At 34.5% G+C, this 16,894-nt stretch overlaps 1 protein-coding gene across 1 annotated transcript in view; it reads left to right on the forward strand.

Moving 5' to 3' along the window:
* Positions 1 to 4,445: 4,445 nt before the first annotated feature.
* LOC121414122 (SH3 domain-containing protein 19-like) overlaps positions 4,446 to 16,894 on the forward strand; it is a 46,304-nt gene continuing 33,855 nt past the window's right edge. The window contains exon 1 of the mRNA XM_041607191.1: positions 4,446 to 4,583. The gene's annotated coding sequence lies outside the window, so the exon portion shown is untranslated. The remainder of the gene's footprint in view (positions 4,584 to 16,894) is intronic.

Genomic DNA, 16,894 nt, shown 5'->3' on the forward strand with positions numbered 1-16,894 from the left:
AATAATTAGAATGTGTTGAATAATTTTAAGAATTGGATCTATTCGGAACTTTAATTTCTAAGGTACAAAGACTTTTCCCCATAATTGGCAAACTTGTTTTGTAATCTTTTTTCGCTATCTGAAAAAGATGAAGACAGCCGAGTATTTATTTTGCCAATTTGATGAGTTGCTGAAGAGAAAAGATTGCATAATAATAGTTGTTGGCAAGGTTTATTTTTAAATAACTAAGATAATTTGCGTCTGGCAAACAAAGCCAAAATTGTTCTAGTAATACACATAAGGTAAGAAATGAAAGTATTGTATGAAATTTTTAAAGATTTCAGGATAACACTTTTGTTTCCATGTTGAAGTTTTTATTCCACGGCAAGACGCGTATCCAGGATTTTGCACCCTAATTGGGCACTCATGTGAACTTTTCCGAAAATCATCCCCCCCGGCCAGGCAATCATAGGTGCCTTAAATCATGCATGGTGATCTTATTTCATAATCACGTGATAAAAGACAACTTCAAATATCACTTTTTTATGAGTGAAAAAAATATCCATGAATATGTTGTAAGAAAACTTTTTGTGTGCGGGAGCTGTACTCTCTTTACCACAAACAGGGTCGGATCCAGTTTTCGCCAACGGGGCGGGGGATATTTTCATCTTAAGTTCTGATCAGACATTCTAAGCACTTTTTGCAACAGTGAACATGATGGATATACGTATTATCTATATATATATCTAAAGAGTTGATGCGAGCGCGAAAAGTGAGCTGAAAATTTTTAATATTCTGACCTCAAATTTGGAAAATCTCCAAGCACTCTTGGTAATCAAAAATAGCTATATGGGTATCTCAATATATTATGCGAGCGCGAAGCGCGAGCTGACAATTTTTGAATTTCCGACCCAAAACTGGACATTCTGAGCACTTTTTGTAACCATGAACAGGATGGATTAAAATAATTGATGCGAGCACGAAGCACGAGCTGAAAAATATTGATATTCTAATCTAAAATTTGGACATTCTAAGCACTATTGGTTATCATGAACATGCTGGGTATCTAACAAATCATTATGAGCCACACAGTAATCGTTCAAACAGTCTAAACAATTCAAACAGTCTAAACAATATCGCGCGTGCTAAATGATTGTTCGTGAAAACGGGCACAACAGCTAACCAATCGGCTACTAGCATGACTAGTTATAATTTCTTAAAATCTTCGTTAAATAACAAATCAATTGTGACATCACATACAATTTCTCGTCCTTCTTATTCTTTTTTTTTCTTATTAATAAGAAATATCAATCCTTCTTTCATGTCTAAGGTTTGAAGAAAATGACACACACCTAACTGAAACGGTTAGTGGCATATAAAAACATAGTAGTTCCCGTGTATAATCGGGATTAATTAACAATTGTTTTAGATTCGGGTCATTCATCTTAAGTTTATTAAACATGATGCGTCTCTCCTTCACATACTTTGAACAAAATAAAATATAATGTTCAATAGTCTCAAATACATTGCACACCTCACAGAGGCCTGAAGAGTGCTGTTTAATTTGAAACATATAATAGTTTAATTTGCACTTACCTATTGTGATTTGATGAAGGAGGCATTCCTCTTTCCGAGAAAAACCTTTTCTATAAGCCTGCTTAAAGACATTATCATGAATAGCATATAAAAATCTACCATTTCTAGACGCATTCCAATCTGCTTGCCAGACACCTTTATAAAATGTCATACGTGAGCATGTAAGTTCATTTATAGTGTTTGGTAAAACGATGTCTTTAAAATTTTTCGCGGCTCCTTTCTTGGCAGCTTTATCGACGATCTCATTGCCGTTAATATTACAATGTGAGGGAATCCATTCAAAATTAATACAGATATCTTTTAAACTAAGTTTATGAATTTTGAATAAAATTTCATTAACAATAGTGTATTTTATGAAATATGAATCGATCATATTCAGTGCTGACAAAGAGTCGCAAAAAATTACAACTGAACATGGTTTATCAAAGGAGTCTATCCACTCAAGTGCCATTAAAATGGCCAAGAGTTCAGCTCTCATGATACTTACATTAGATAACCTGAAACACTTTTTTATTTTATACTGAGGAACATAAAATGCTGCCCCAGTTCTAGAATTATCCTGTTTGGATCCATCAGTATATATATGTAAATAACCATTCCACACAATTCCAATTCTTTCTAGAACGAAAGATTTCATCTCGGCCGTTAGCATATCCTTTTTTCTAATTATACGATGTGCATAAAACGACACAGGAGGGCGGGACAAACGCCATTCCTGGATTTTCGTTAATATGTTGTCTTGCTTCTCTATACCTCATCACTACAGGCTCGAAGATTGAAAGGTCTTTCCCCTTCCTTCCATTCGTGTCTGTTCGTATGTTCAATGAGAATTTCTCTACTTGGATGACATGAAGTGCAAACAACAAATAATATCTAAATTTATCATTAAACAGTTTTCTCCGAAGATACAACGATAATTCACCGGTCAAAACTTGTAGAGACTCTAATGATACATTGTATATCGTTCCTGTACAGGCAGAATCATACATTTCACTTCCATAGTCTAAAACAGATAAAATAAGACCTTTGTATATCATCATCAATATATATACCTATTCCCCCCAGGACGTACCCGAAACGCATGCGTAATAAATTTAATCTTTTCTTACATTTATCAATAATCACATTAATGTGGCTAGACCAAGTTAGTTTCGATGATTGGGCCCGACCTGGAAATTTAGAGGGCGCTCGATCATCTCGAATGGTCCCATTATTGCCACCGTTGGGGAGTTGTTGGTGGTGGTGAGTTTGAAGTGAGCTTGTGTGAGTGTTTGGTATGGAAGCTTAAAAGTGTTGAGATAATTATCTTGGGAAGTCAACATCATGATAACAAAAGATCAGATGGCAAGATCCCGGATCTCATCATGTCCACATCTTTCAGAAGACATGATCAGATGACAAGATCCCAGAATTCGTCATGTCGACATCTTGTAGAAGAGATGATCAGATGACAAGATCCCAGATCTCGTCATGTCGACATCTTGTAGAAGAGATGATCAGATGAAAAGATCCCGGATCTCGTCATGTCGACATCGTGTAGAAGAAATGATCGGATGACAAGATACCGGATCTCGATCGTCATGTCGACATTCTTTAGAAGAGATGATCAGATGACAAGATCTTCGATCCATGATCATGACATCTGATCATCTCTTCTAAAAGATGTAGACATGACGAGTTACGAGATCATGACATCTGATCATCTCTTCTACAAGATGTAGACATGACGAGATAGAAGATCTTGACATCTGATCATCTCTTCTAAAAGATGTAGACATGACGAGTTACGAGATCATGACATCTGATCATCTCTTCTACAAGATGTCGACATGACGAGATCCGGGATCTTGTCATCTGATCATCTCTTCTACAAGATGTCGACATGACGAGATCCGGGATCTTGTCATCTGATCATCTCTTCTAAAAGATGTCGACATGATGAGATCCGAAATCCTGTCATCTGATCATATCTTCTGAAAGATGTGGACATGATGAGATCCAGGATCTCGTCAGTCTGATCTTTTGTATCATGATGTCGACTTCCCAAGATAATTATCTCAACATCTCAGTGGCACTTTCAAGCTTCCATAGTCTGGGGAGAGAGATGCGGGGGGAGTGTGTATGACGTTTTTAGTCTAATAACTTTCCTCGATCTATTAACCTTAAACTCTTTTATCCTTTTTTCTTGTATAATTATGTGGATTATTTCTATTCTGTTCAGGAAAAAAGTCATATATTACAAAGTTCTGTTATTTATTTGTCGATTGATATGTTTTCCCCTCTGCTTTCACATTGTTATGGAAGAGAAATACTATTGGGCATTTGTAATAATTCATTAGTTCATTTGTGATAATTCTGAAAATTTGTAATCTCATCGATATTGATATATTTATTTGTTTCATATTGTACGAAATCTTGATTTATATGAATTGTGATTGTAAACTTATTAATTGAAAAGAGGAAGAAAATAAAATATTATTAAAAAAAAAGAAACAAATTGCCAGACCCAGCCGGCGCGAAAACGACACTCATTGAACAAAACAAATGCGAGTGAGGATAAGAAAAAGCTAACTTCAAGCATGAAGACGAAAACAAAATTATTGATGCTGGCTTAATGGAGTGCGATCTTGAATTAGAATAGTTGACATACTGACCTAAAATGCACTTTTTGTAATCGTAGATTAAATCATATAAATAAACCTATTTAAAAATTGATGTTTTTAGTATTTTTATACAAATTCAGTAACAGTATACAGGTCTACGTATAATATATTTTTTCTTAAAAAATCATTATTTCTCGCAATGCCAGCCTTAAATCGGCAATGCAAATAGGCCCTTCTTTTAAAAAGTATTCATTTAGCATTGATTTATGGTTGCTGCCTTCTACCCGCTAGCCGGAAATCTGGATTATTTATCGTTCAATTGCTAGCAAAACTGATAGTAACTTACGGAATTTGATTGAGATATTTACACTCTACTATACCAGCTGAAACATAATTGCAGGGAACGTAAGTAGAGTATTTATATTTACGTTAAATGTTACGTTTAACCCCCTTTTTGATCTGTTTTGCATATTAAGTTCTCACTTGCATGACTTTGCTTTGCTCTCGACTGCAGGTTCAGCGGCTAGCGGCTCCCGTTTCACGAGTTGCCGTCGGCTTCGCGGGATGTGACTGGGGATCACGAGCGTCCTGACGTTGGGGTTCCGCCTACCTCTCTCTCTCTCTCTCGGCTACGCTACCCGCGTAGCCAAAAGTACCGGTACTCGAAAGAAACTCGGCGATACTTAAAAAGTTACCTATAATTTCAATTTTTCATTTCTCAAGCAAAATCAGAGGCTAAATTATTTCCTGACATATGTTTATCAATATTTATTCACTCATTGCAATACGGATGTATTGCCTTCCATAAAATAATTTGATTATTTTTCAATTCAATTATTGTCATCTGATCACTCTGAATTAAACAAAAAGAGTCTAATCTCTATATACACATGTTTATTGGCAGCTATTTGCATACTCATTAATATTCATAAAGGGATGGTCCAGGCTGAAAATATTTATATTTTAATAAATATAGTAAAATTCACAGAGCAAAATGCTTAAAATTTGACCATAATCGCGATCGGATAACAAATAATGAAGTTATTGAATTTTGAAAATTTGCAAATACAGTGAAACAGTTCTAGGCATGTCTTCATGAATATTCATTAGGCGGGCTGATGATGTCATGTCCCCATTTGTTCTATTCTATTTTATTACAGTTTTATTCAAAAATTGATAAAGTGCATTAGTTATTTATTGCCGCAACTTATTTTAGCATAATGGAGACACATCATTTGCAGATATTGTATGAAAAAATGTAGGCCGAACAATTATCATGATTTCATGTAATAACATAAGAAAAAGCAAAGTGGGGATCACTCACACAACATGCGAGGTTAGTAATACTAACCTCGCACAACGCATGTGGTTTCATAGTAAACTTTGACGTTTTCATTCATCACACGAATGTGAGGGAATAAAAAACGCCAAACGTTTCAGTATTTCTCCACTAATGATTTCTTTTTAATAGTTATAGTTTAAAAAAAATGAATTGGAAATTATTTATAAAACTGTTTTTATCGCTTACCTCCAAGTCTCAACCAGGATACTCCGTTCGATCCGTCCTTAATACTCCGGTGGAAAGTACGCAAACAACAATCGAAAAGCAATTTTTCGTATCGAACATTCTCAATTCAAGTCGTCAGCGCGTAATAGGAAATTGTACCAAAAATCAACAGGTTGCATCTCATGTATATACTTATTGGTAAAGTACGCCATCTTTTGACAAGATGATGATGAAAGTGGATTGAACGAGCAAGAAAATAATGCTGATCGCCTAGAATGCAGCTAGCTTGCAACACCGTAAACAAAGGTACGGTAGGCACTTAAGAACCAAGTTTGAAAGGACACTCGTAAAATTATGTCACTCTCGCGATGAATATTCATTAGATCCTGGTCGTGCGTGTTCAATACAAACTCTCTGCATGCATGCACTCGGTGTGTATTGAACACGCACGACCACGATCTAATGAATATTCATCGGCGAGAGTGACATAATTTTACGAGTATCCTTTCAAAATTGGTTCTTATGTGCCTACCGGCTGCGCGTTTCCGTTTTACACCCTGGCGAAGGCATTTTCCAGAAAAGTAGCCAAAAAGCGACTAGTGAAGAGTCTACGTTTGTGTACATTTATCAGCTGGGCGCGCGATCCAAAGTCCGCACCGAATATCCGCAGAGCATACGGTACTTGCAAATGCAGCTGAGCTTATACTTTCCAGGTTCAATATGAATGTTTGCCTTGATCATTTGCCTTGCCGATTTGCTGATGTCTGTCTTTCTATCTGTCTATATATCTATCTCTCAAATTCTATCTCTATCTATGTAACTGCAGTATCTATCTATCTAATAATCTTCTCTGTCTCTCTCATTCTTTATCTTACATCTATCTATCTCAAATTCTCTATCTCCCTCTCTCTCTATCCATCCATCTGTCTGTCTTTCTCTATTTCTCTCTCTCTACCTACCTATGTAACTACAGTATCTATCTGTTAATTTGTCGCTCTTCTCTCTCATTCTTGATCTATCTGACATCTATCTATCTCTCAAATTCTCCAGCTCTCTCTCTCTATCCATCTGTCTGTCTTTCTTCTATCTATTTATCTATCTATCTATGAAACTACAGTATCGGTTAATTTGTCTATCTTCTCTGTTTCTCTCATTCTTTATCTATCTAACATCTATTTATCTCTCAAATTATCTATCTCTCTATCCATCTATCTATCCATCTGTCTGTCTTTCTCTATTTCTCTCTATCTATTTTTTAACTAGAGTATCCATCTATCTGTTAATAATCTTCTCTGTCCCTTTCATTCTTTATCTATTTAATATCTATCTCTCTATCTATCCATCTGTCTGTCTTTCTCTCATTCTCTCTATATATTTATCTATCTATTTTTTTAACTAGAGCATATATCTATCTGTTAATATTCTTTGTCTCTCTCCCTCTTTATCTCTACTATCTATCTATCTCTCATCTATCTATCTCTCAAATCCTCTATCTATCCATCTGTCTGTCTTTCTCTATTTCTCTCTATCTATGTATCTGTTAATTTGTTTATCTTCTCTGTCTCTCTCATTCTTTATCTTCTATCTATCTGTCTCTCAAATTCTCTCTCTCTCTCTCCTTCTCTAGCATCTGTCAGTCTTTTTTCTCTCTTTCTCTTTGTCCGTCCATATTTCTATCTATAACATCTCTCTCTCTCTCAGTCTCTCTATCTATCTATCAATCATTCTCTCCCTCTCTCTCTCTCCCTTTCCCTCTACATATCGACCTCTCTGTCTCTCCCCCGAGTCTCTCTATTTATCTATCTATCCATCCATCTCTCCCTCTTTCTCTCTCCCCCTATCTATCTATCCACCTCTCTCTCTGTCTCTCTATTTCTATATATCTATCTGTCTATCGATCTATTTATCAGTCTTCTATATCTTTCGGCAGCTTCTAAGTGTATCAATCCATCAAACTCAATTTGTCTTTCCATTGTAAGTATCTGTTTATTTTGATTTTGTCTGTCATTCTATTCATTTAGTTAATAATTTATTTTTAGAAAAAAAAACTATCATAAACAACGCGACTGCAAAAGCATGTTCGAATTTCACTCGATCCTGACTGCCGCTCTCTCTGTACATGAAGTGCCGAGGAACTCTGTGCTCTGATCAGTAAAGTGTGGTGGTGGACTCGCCTGTGTCGCACGCAGCTGCATGCAACCAGCGACGTGTGTAGACTCTTCACTAGTCGCTTTTTGGCTACTTTTCCGGAAAATGCCTTCGCCAGGGTGTAAAACGGAAACGCGCGGGATTGGTGAATAATATCGCGCGCCCTCTTTAGGCAAAAGTTGATATCAACGCTGATCAAGAGGCATCTACGTGAAGATCACGAAAAATGCTCTTATTTTATTAAAACAAACAACAAAAAGAATTCAACAAACGATCCATATGGTTCGGTAAGTGTTATAGAAAAATTATAAGTCATAGCTATGATGTAAAGTCATAGTTATTTTAGTGAAAATGGTGTGAAAGATTCGCGTGCACCAGGTGCATATGAATCCTTCACACACGAGACAATTTGAAACCATAAGGGATTGGGGATGTGACATCATCAACCCACCTAATGAATATTCAGGATGATGTGCTTATTGACTGTTTTCACAAAATATTGATAAACTTTAAAATTCAATAACTTCTTTATTTGTTTAATATTCAATTTTGATGAAATTTTCAGCATTTTGCTCTTTGAATTTTACTGTTTTTATTTAGATATATATTTTCAGCCTGGGCTATCCCTATACAGTGTGAGTCACATGACCAGAGGTTTTGAAGGTGTAAGATTTTATTCACAAAATTGAATATTTTTGCACTGAAAAAAAAGACTTAAAAATGAATCTAACAAAACACAACTTCCAAAGTTTACTCTTACCGATCAAACTGTGACATGATGAATTTTCAGATCTAAAGGTACAAAAAAAATGAAATTCAAGCTACTTTTTTCACACTTTGTAAATTTTACAGGGACATAATTATGTACAAAAGACACATCAGCATGGGGGGTTTTGAGGAGCATATTTTTGCACATGTTTTGCACTATTTTAGCCTCTGAAATGCTGTGAAAATGTTTGGTACATCTTCTGATTGCTTATTCAACATCCCGCGAAAATGTCGGGACTCCCGCGATTCGCGAAAAATTCTGTACGTGAAAATAACCGCTTATTCACTATGCCTGAACTAATGAAAGCTGGCTGAATTCAATCAAAGAAACCATGAGTATCACTTGTGCAGAAATTGGGGAGATTCTGGCATGTATTAAGATAGATCTCAAAATGAAAATGTTTGATTCTTTAATTCTGTTTTTTTTAATAAATCACCTTTTATTCATAAAAAAAGGGAATCAATTACAATAATGGGCCCAGGTTATCAGTTCTAAACGAACGTTATACAGGGCAACATAAATGAATACAGTATAGGTATACAAACAAACATAAAACAAGAGATAATAATTATTTACATATCAAATGCGTCATTTCAATACATAACAAAATTCATACTTAGAATGGTGAGAAGGGAGAAGGCGGGAATATGCTATCCCATGGTTTAACTTCAGTTGTTCTGATTATAAAACGAGGTCATTGTACTAACATATGGTATTACAAAAATGTATAAATTATGCAATTATATATATATACACTCAGCAAAAAAAGTTCTTGGACACTTATAAAAGTTAAAATATTCCATATAGATATTTGATTAAAGGCAAATTATTGTATGTCAACATAACCAGACAATATTCCTATTTCAGTATGACATGAAATTTTCATGTGAACAGTCATGCATGGGTGGTTAAATGCTTTAAACAATAGCAATGTCAGTAAAAGAAAATTGCAAGAATTGGATCAGTCAGTGCATGGCTGGTTACAGGCACTAAACAGTAGCAATGTCTGTAAAAGAAAATTGCAAGAAAACGATCAGCCATTCTTTTAGTTGTGAAAGTTTATGTGGCATAAATATCCATCAAACGATAAAAGCAAGCTTTAAGTCAAATACCACTCTAAAGAGAAGAGAAAGTTATCCACATTGGATGCATCACTTTTCCACTAGAATTTTAAATCAAAGTTTATCGATGAAACAAATGTCAAATTCCAGTATCTTGAAGATGAACCTGATTGAACATTTGTGGGATCAGCTAGGAAAATTGATCAAAGAATTCAACCAGGAGACACTCTTAGAGATGTCCAGCGTTATCTCCGGGAAGAATGGGACAACATCACCCCAGAGCAAATTGGCCGACTTGTAAGCATGTGACATCGATGTGCTGCACTCATTCAGATCCAGGATGGACAAACGAGATATTGAATTTTCTTTTGCTTATGCCAAGATACTGAAATTGGACATTTTTTCATCGACTAACTTTGACTTAAAATTCCAGTGGAATTGTGATGCATCCAAGGTGGATAACTTTCTCTTCACTTTTAGAGTGCTATTTGACTTTAATTTTGCTTTCATCGTTAAATGGATATTGATGCCACATAAACTTTCACAACTGAAAGAATGGCTGATCGTTTTCTTGCAATTTTCGTTTACTGACATTGCTATTGTTTAATGCCTGTAACCAGCCATGCACTGACTGGTCCATTTCTTGCAATTTTCTTTTACTGACATTGCTATTGTTTAAAGCATTTAACCACCCATGCATGACTGTTCACATGAATATTTCATGTCATACTGGAAGAGGAATATTGTCTGGTCATGTTGACATGCAATAATTTGCCTTTAATCAAATATCTATATGGAATATTTTAACTTTTATAAGTGTCCAAGAACTTTTTTTGCTGAGTGTATATGGACAGATAAAGTATAAATTCACATAAGTAGGCCTAAATCTTGAGTTTATATTTTATATGTGATTTTGTTCCGCAAATTATGTGATATATTACAGTCTGGCATACACATAAATGAAACAAGAATGGTTGGAATAAAAAGAAATTACGTTGGGAAGAATATGAGGAAGCAAGGGCTGATGGAAAAATGGTGTGGAAAAGGTTTGGAAGAAGAGAAGAAATAGGAAAAGGGGACAAGAGAATATAGATAGAGGTAGTGAAGTGTAAGGAAAAGGAATCAGCCCTTACGCTACAATAATCTGAACAGCGTATATTTTTCCATTTCTCTCATTTTTGTTTGTTTTAACTTTAACCAAACTTGATATGAGGGTGAACTTTTAGACCAGTATTGATCTTCACTATCTCTCCCGTAAAGGGGAAGTCCGCCCTGAAGAAAACTTTGTTGCAAAAATGGCAGAAAAAATAGTAAAAAATATTGGTGAAGGTTTGAGGAAAATCTGTTAAAGAGTAAGAAAGTTATTAGAGTTCAAAGTCTTGGATTTGTGACGTCATAAACGAGTAGCTGCCCCATGTGTTTTGTAATAAAAAAATGCATTAATTTCAAATTTTGTTTAGTTCCTGATGACTTAATTTTGTTTTCTATTCATGATCGGGTGTGAAATGATTTGTCTATTGATGAACAAGAGGTACAGTGAAAAGCATTTTCAATTTTTTGAGAAAATGACATATCATTGATTTCCTTACCATTCACTATGTAGGAATGCTGCTCGCATATGACTTCACAAATTAAATAATTGAAATTCTAATAACTTTTTAATTATTTGATGAATTTTTCTCAAACTTTCAGCAATATTTTTTATTATTTTTTTTAATTTTTTTATTTTTACAATAAACTTTTTGTCAGGGTGAACTTCCCCTTTAATGAATCTGTTGATAAGCAACAGCATAGGTTTACACTTCTCAACGTTAGAAGAAATGAAAAAGTGTCAAATTCAAGGACATTCATGTACCCCTTTCTTGCCTATGAGCTCCAGCCTCAAGCATTTTTGTGCATTGATAGAATTTATTATGTCACTAAAATGTGCAATATGCAATGTTTATATCTAGAGGTTTTTCCTCTCAGATGTGTGATGGGTAATACATCATTGGAAATAGTCACAAACTGTTCTGTATTACCGAAACCATGTCCCATTCCCATATGTGTACATGTACATTATGTGTCTTTGAGTTTTATGGAACAAGGAAGGATATTACTTTTATCTTTTAATTCAAATTTAATTCACTTAAAAAATATCAGGAAAACACCTCATGAATACATGTATGTTTTTGTAAAATATGAAGATCAAAACACCCTAGAAAAGCCAGTGGCTTGAAAAGTAAGGGGAATCCATAGCAAATAATGATAGTGATATGAGTATTTTCTGTTATTGTTTACATGTAACAATACACTAGTAACAATCCACTATTTAGCTACATGATAAAGTATACTTTATTATGACTTGCTGAGTCTTGCTCATACATGTACTGTACAATGTATATTCTGTATTTTCTTCTATACTGTAGGTTGTTCTAACAGGGCATAATAATATGAATAATAACTAGGCATCCTAGATAGAACTTTCTTTTTATGACTCATAAAACTCAAAAGGAACAATTTCAGTGTCATGCAAACAAATGATTTGTTTGTACAGTATGTATGACAATGAAATTGTTCTTTTTCATTGGCTGTTGGCATGAACAGAAAACTGACTTGATCACTTGAAGAAAAAAGGGCCAGACCCTGGATGTTCTGATCCATTGCTATTTTAAATAGGCAGGAGACGGAAAAGGGGCTTGTTGCAGAAAGAGTTGCGATCAAAATGCAACTCACAAAATCAAACGCAACATGATATTCAACCAATGGCATATGCGTGTTTGGGAATTGCATTTGATTTTATTTTACAGTGCCTTTTAACATAACCCTTTTTGTATGGGCTCAAGATCAGATTATTATTACAGGAAGTGTAAAGGGTGGAATAAAGGTGTAATTAAAGGAAGATGATAATTATTCTTTTTTTGAAAAAGAGAGACGAATGTGACGAGAAAGGAAATCAACAATATAGCGAGAAAGGGAACTTGCGGGGAGTAAAATCTATAGTCTGCAGGCGAAGACCCTTGATTTTCGAAATTCACATAGTGAATGATGCAGAGCCTGAAGTGATGACTAGATCCACAATGTACTGGGTGAATTCAAGTTTGGTGTTGACCTTTTAAACTTTGGTTTTAGGTAAATTTTTACACAAGTATAACACCAAACATAAATGAAGATGGTCCTAAAAAGTCACTCACCAGTTGTAGTGATATTTTGATCTGGATCAGTTTTACAAACTCAGAATAGGATTTGGAGCTAGGGGAAACAATCCAAATTCCAACACCAACGCCAACACCGGACTTGAAATCACCCACTGTAGCTGGCTTGACACAGACAGAAGGTGGTTTCAGACTGCCTCGAAGTTCGTCAGTTCCAGGTATTCTCTGATCGGGAAATTTACCCCGATCAGAAAATACCAGGTATTTTGGTAATGTGAAAGCAAACTACGCGTAATTTCCCCGAAAGAAAATACCCGCTAAATAGTAGGTACTTGGCGAAATTACGAGAACTTTCGCGGGGATTTTTCCAAGGTCGCAGGTATTTTGGCGATGTGAAAGCAAATTACGGGAACTTTTAGCCCAGCGTGTCGTTGGGCGTCGTTGGGCGCGGGAGCTGTGGGTGGCTGCTGGGCTAGTGATTTTGAATCTCGCGCCTTGCCTGTTTATCAGACCATACTGCGCATGCTCGTAACTTCAGGAACTTATCCCAAAGGGTATGGTTCAGGGCGGTGTGAATGCAGGAATAAATTAATGGGTATTTTTAGCCTAAAAAAGTTCTCGTAATTTAACGGGGATTCTTGTGATCGAGGCGGTTTGAAACCACCTAATGAGTGTGGCATCTACATGTAGTCTTCACTCTAGACATGGTTTTTAGTTAGAATTTCAAATTTGAGTCTGTGTACTTGCAGACTAGGTAATCTCCATGATAGTCTGGAAAAGGGCAATTCCACGTTACTCACGTTACACAATTTAGGCACCTTAACATATTGTAATTGCCATTTTTTGCTTACTGTGGGGTTTGACAATCTCTCTTTTCTGCACAAGGTTTATGATAACTTAATACACCTTGGTACAATGTATATTATCATAATTTAGTTTGACTATTCTATCCAGAAAATATAGGTAAGCAAATTCTTGTTACGCACATTACATTTTTTGACCACATAAATCAAGACCATGACTTTGTTCAAAAAGTGTCCTCATACTGAGTGGAATAACAACTAGTGGGTTTATGATTTTTATAGCTGACATAGAGGTTTACAAATGTAGATGCTCAGAAATTTTGAAACATTTCATATCTTTGATAAATTTACCAAAATTAGCGTTACTCACGTTACACGTTACTCACGTTACATATTGAACATAACTCATTGCCATGCTCCTGACCATGAATATTTGCTTGAAAGTGTATATTTAGATGTAATTAACTATTAGAATTATTTTAGGCATAAAATGGAACACTTTTGTTAACCTCTTTTCTCAAGAATGACTGTATTGCCCATTTTATATGACTTATCAGCAATTACCACACATACACGTACAATGTCAATTTTAGTGTAAATACATGAATTTTGTAAGTGATGTGAATATTCTCCTTTAATTCTATTCTCCTAAAATTCCTTTCAAGTTTCCCTGAATCACTGAGTCAGGAGACACTAAAATTTTATTCAGTCAGTCGTTTGAAGATTTTAATAATCGTGAAGCAAAATATCAACTGGTAGAATGAGTATTAAAAAAATATTCCCCTAGACTCCACACCACATTTATGTGCAATCTGATCCAACCTCACACATGAACTTACATGTATATATATACTCTATTATGTTTCTCTTTCATGAAATCCCATGAATGAATTAATTGTACTGTAAGCAATATCAAGCAAACCTATCTGATAAAGTTAATGTGCTTGCTTAAAGATTAAGGGAGCAGAATTATGTGTTAAACAGATAATAGAGTAATTCTGACCAAAACATTCTATCTAAATATTGCATTACAAGGTTAAGAAATTATCATATATCCCTTCCCCCTTCAAAAAAATGCAAATTGTGAAAACAGAAATTTTCACCTATAACAGACTAAAATGAAATGAAGTGTAATATTTTTTATGCTTTATCCATCTTTAATTATTAGCCAGCTTAATAATTTATGTCATAAATAGGGCAAGTCCAAGAAAAGGTCACCCTAGAAGGCAAAATTTCATCTTTAATTTAAGAAGTTATCTTTGGTTGGGTAAGAAAGCCCAAATGTTGAATTTTAAAATTTCATTAAGAAAAATTTGATAATATGCATATTTATGCTAATTTGGGGCACCTAATTTGCATAATAGGTAAAATGGGTGTTACGTATGGGACAATTATAAAAACTTATAGAAAATAAAAACAAAACTTGTGAGATTTAGTCATAGGTGGGACATGGACCCCCTAACATCTTATTACTTTTTGGGGAAAAGAAGTGATGTCATCTAATTAATTATGCAAATTAGGTCTTGTCCAAGGACAGAATGTCCCATACGTAACATTTTGAGGATGTTTTTTAAAGTTATTTCTCATAATACAATACTTGTATTGTTGCATCTCTGGGAAGTTCTAATTTATAAAGTATGAAAATGTTATACCCAAAAAAGTTTCAAAAATATAGTTTACTTTTTAATTAAAAGTTAATTAAAAAATTGTTACGTATGGGACAACATGTTACGTATGGGACATTTACACACAATGTCAATGGGGAGATTTGTGTACAAAGTGAATGGAGAAAAACAAATTTCAAGAGTGCTCTAAAAAGTGATTATTTACCTTTTCTTTAGTTTTTAAAGACTGATTTGTTATGAATACTGATTAATGAAAACAATTGAAGCGAAAAAATTGTGAAAATGGAAAAATATGAATAAAATAAAAAACAATAGAAATACATAAGAAATTCATGAAACCATGAAAAACAAGGAAAAAAATGTGGAAATGGCTAATTTCCTTTTCAGTCATATCAAATATGTCTCAATAGAACATTTTAAAAGACAGAAACTCTTTTGTTATTTCCATATTTTAAATTATTTCAATTATTTTAATTATGGGGGAAATTGTGTACATTCTCTATGGAGACAAAATGTCCCATACGTAACTGTCCCATACGTAACATGTCATTAATTTGTTTAATTACAGTCTGTAATTAGAGGGATTTGGCTTATGACATGAAACTTGCCTTAGATATACTAGAGTATTGTGACTTCTATCACACTGAGTTACAAGTTGTCAAATGAAATACTTTCAGAGAATTCTCAGCTTGTAAAAATTGTTTTAAAAATTGTCTTTTTTCTGCGTCCCATACGTAACGGTCCATCTTTTCTCTCTAAAAGGTCAAGGTCGAGGTCATATGCCACCATTTTTTCCATGATTATTCTTCTCCTAGATGTCTACCATCATGAGGGTATTCAATCTAATCAAAGTCAATTAACATTATTTTTCAGGTCATTGAAGCCTCTGAAATGTCCCATACGTAACGCGCGCGAATTCTTGGACTTGCCCAATAACTTATTTCTAGTACATGAAAGCAATGCACCAAAGTTTAGTGTTGGTATTTGAACATTAGGCTATATATATGCAAATCATGCAGACTCTTATAAGCAAAGATACAAATTTATTCATCTTTATTGATGAAAAGTCTGAGAAAGGCTTAAAAATGAACAGTAAACTTGAAAGGGGAACAATTGTTAGCTACATCCGGTTTATCTATGTTAATGACAAAAGAATGTACATGTATGTAGTTGCAGCAAACAATTATTTCATGGGAAAGTCTTTAGAATCAAGGTTGATTGTCATTCTATTATTATAGATCGAGATAAATAAACTTATCTTTGTGAAATCATGAAATTTTAGCTAAAAACTGACAACACTCATGATCACTAACACAGAAAAACATATGTGGGACGGTGTATCAATATTGCTTGGAAACATACCTGACTTTTGATGGAATTTATTTTGCTAATTTCTCGGCAATTACACATTTTCTTCAAGAGCCATTTGGAACATTTTTATTTATTTATTTTTCATTTATTTAATATATACAAACACTTGGTTGGTCATTTCAGTTGATTCTGATTGAACTAATTTTGTGATCTTTACCACAACCGGCAAATTTCTCTTTAATGACATTAAATGACCACTTCAAAAGGGTCATTAAAGGTCATTAATGGACCAAACTCTTTGTTTTTACCCCTTAGTCATACAGTAAAAGGGTACTGTACCATAGCCTGTGAAAAACAT

The sequence above is a fragment of the Lytechinus variegatus genome, chromosome 1, assembly GCF_018143015.1.
Source record: "Lytechinus variegatus isolate NC3 chromosome 1, Lvar_3.0, whole genome shotgun sequence".
Lineage (NCBI taxonomy): Eukaryota > Metazoa > Echinodermata > Echinoidea > Temnopleuroida > Toxopneustidae > Lytechinus > Lytechinus variegatus.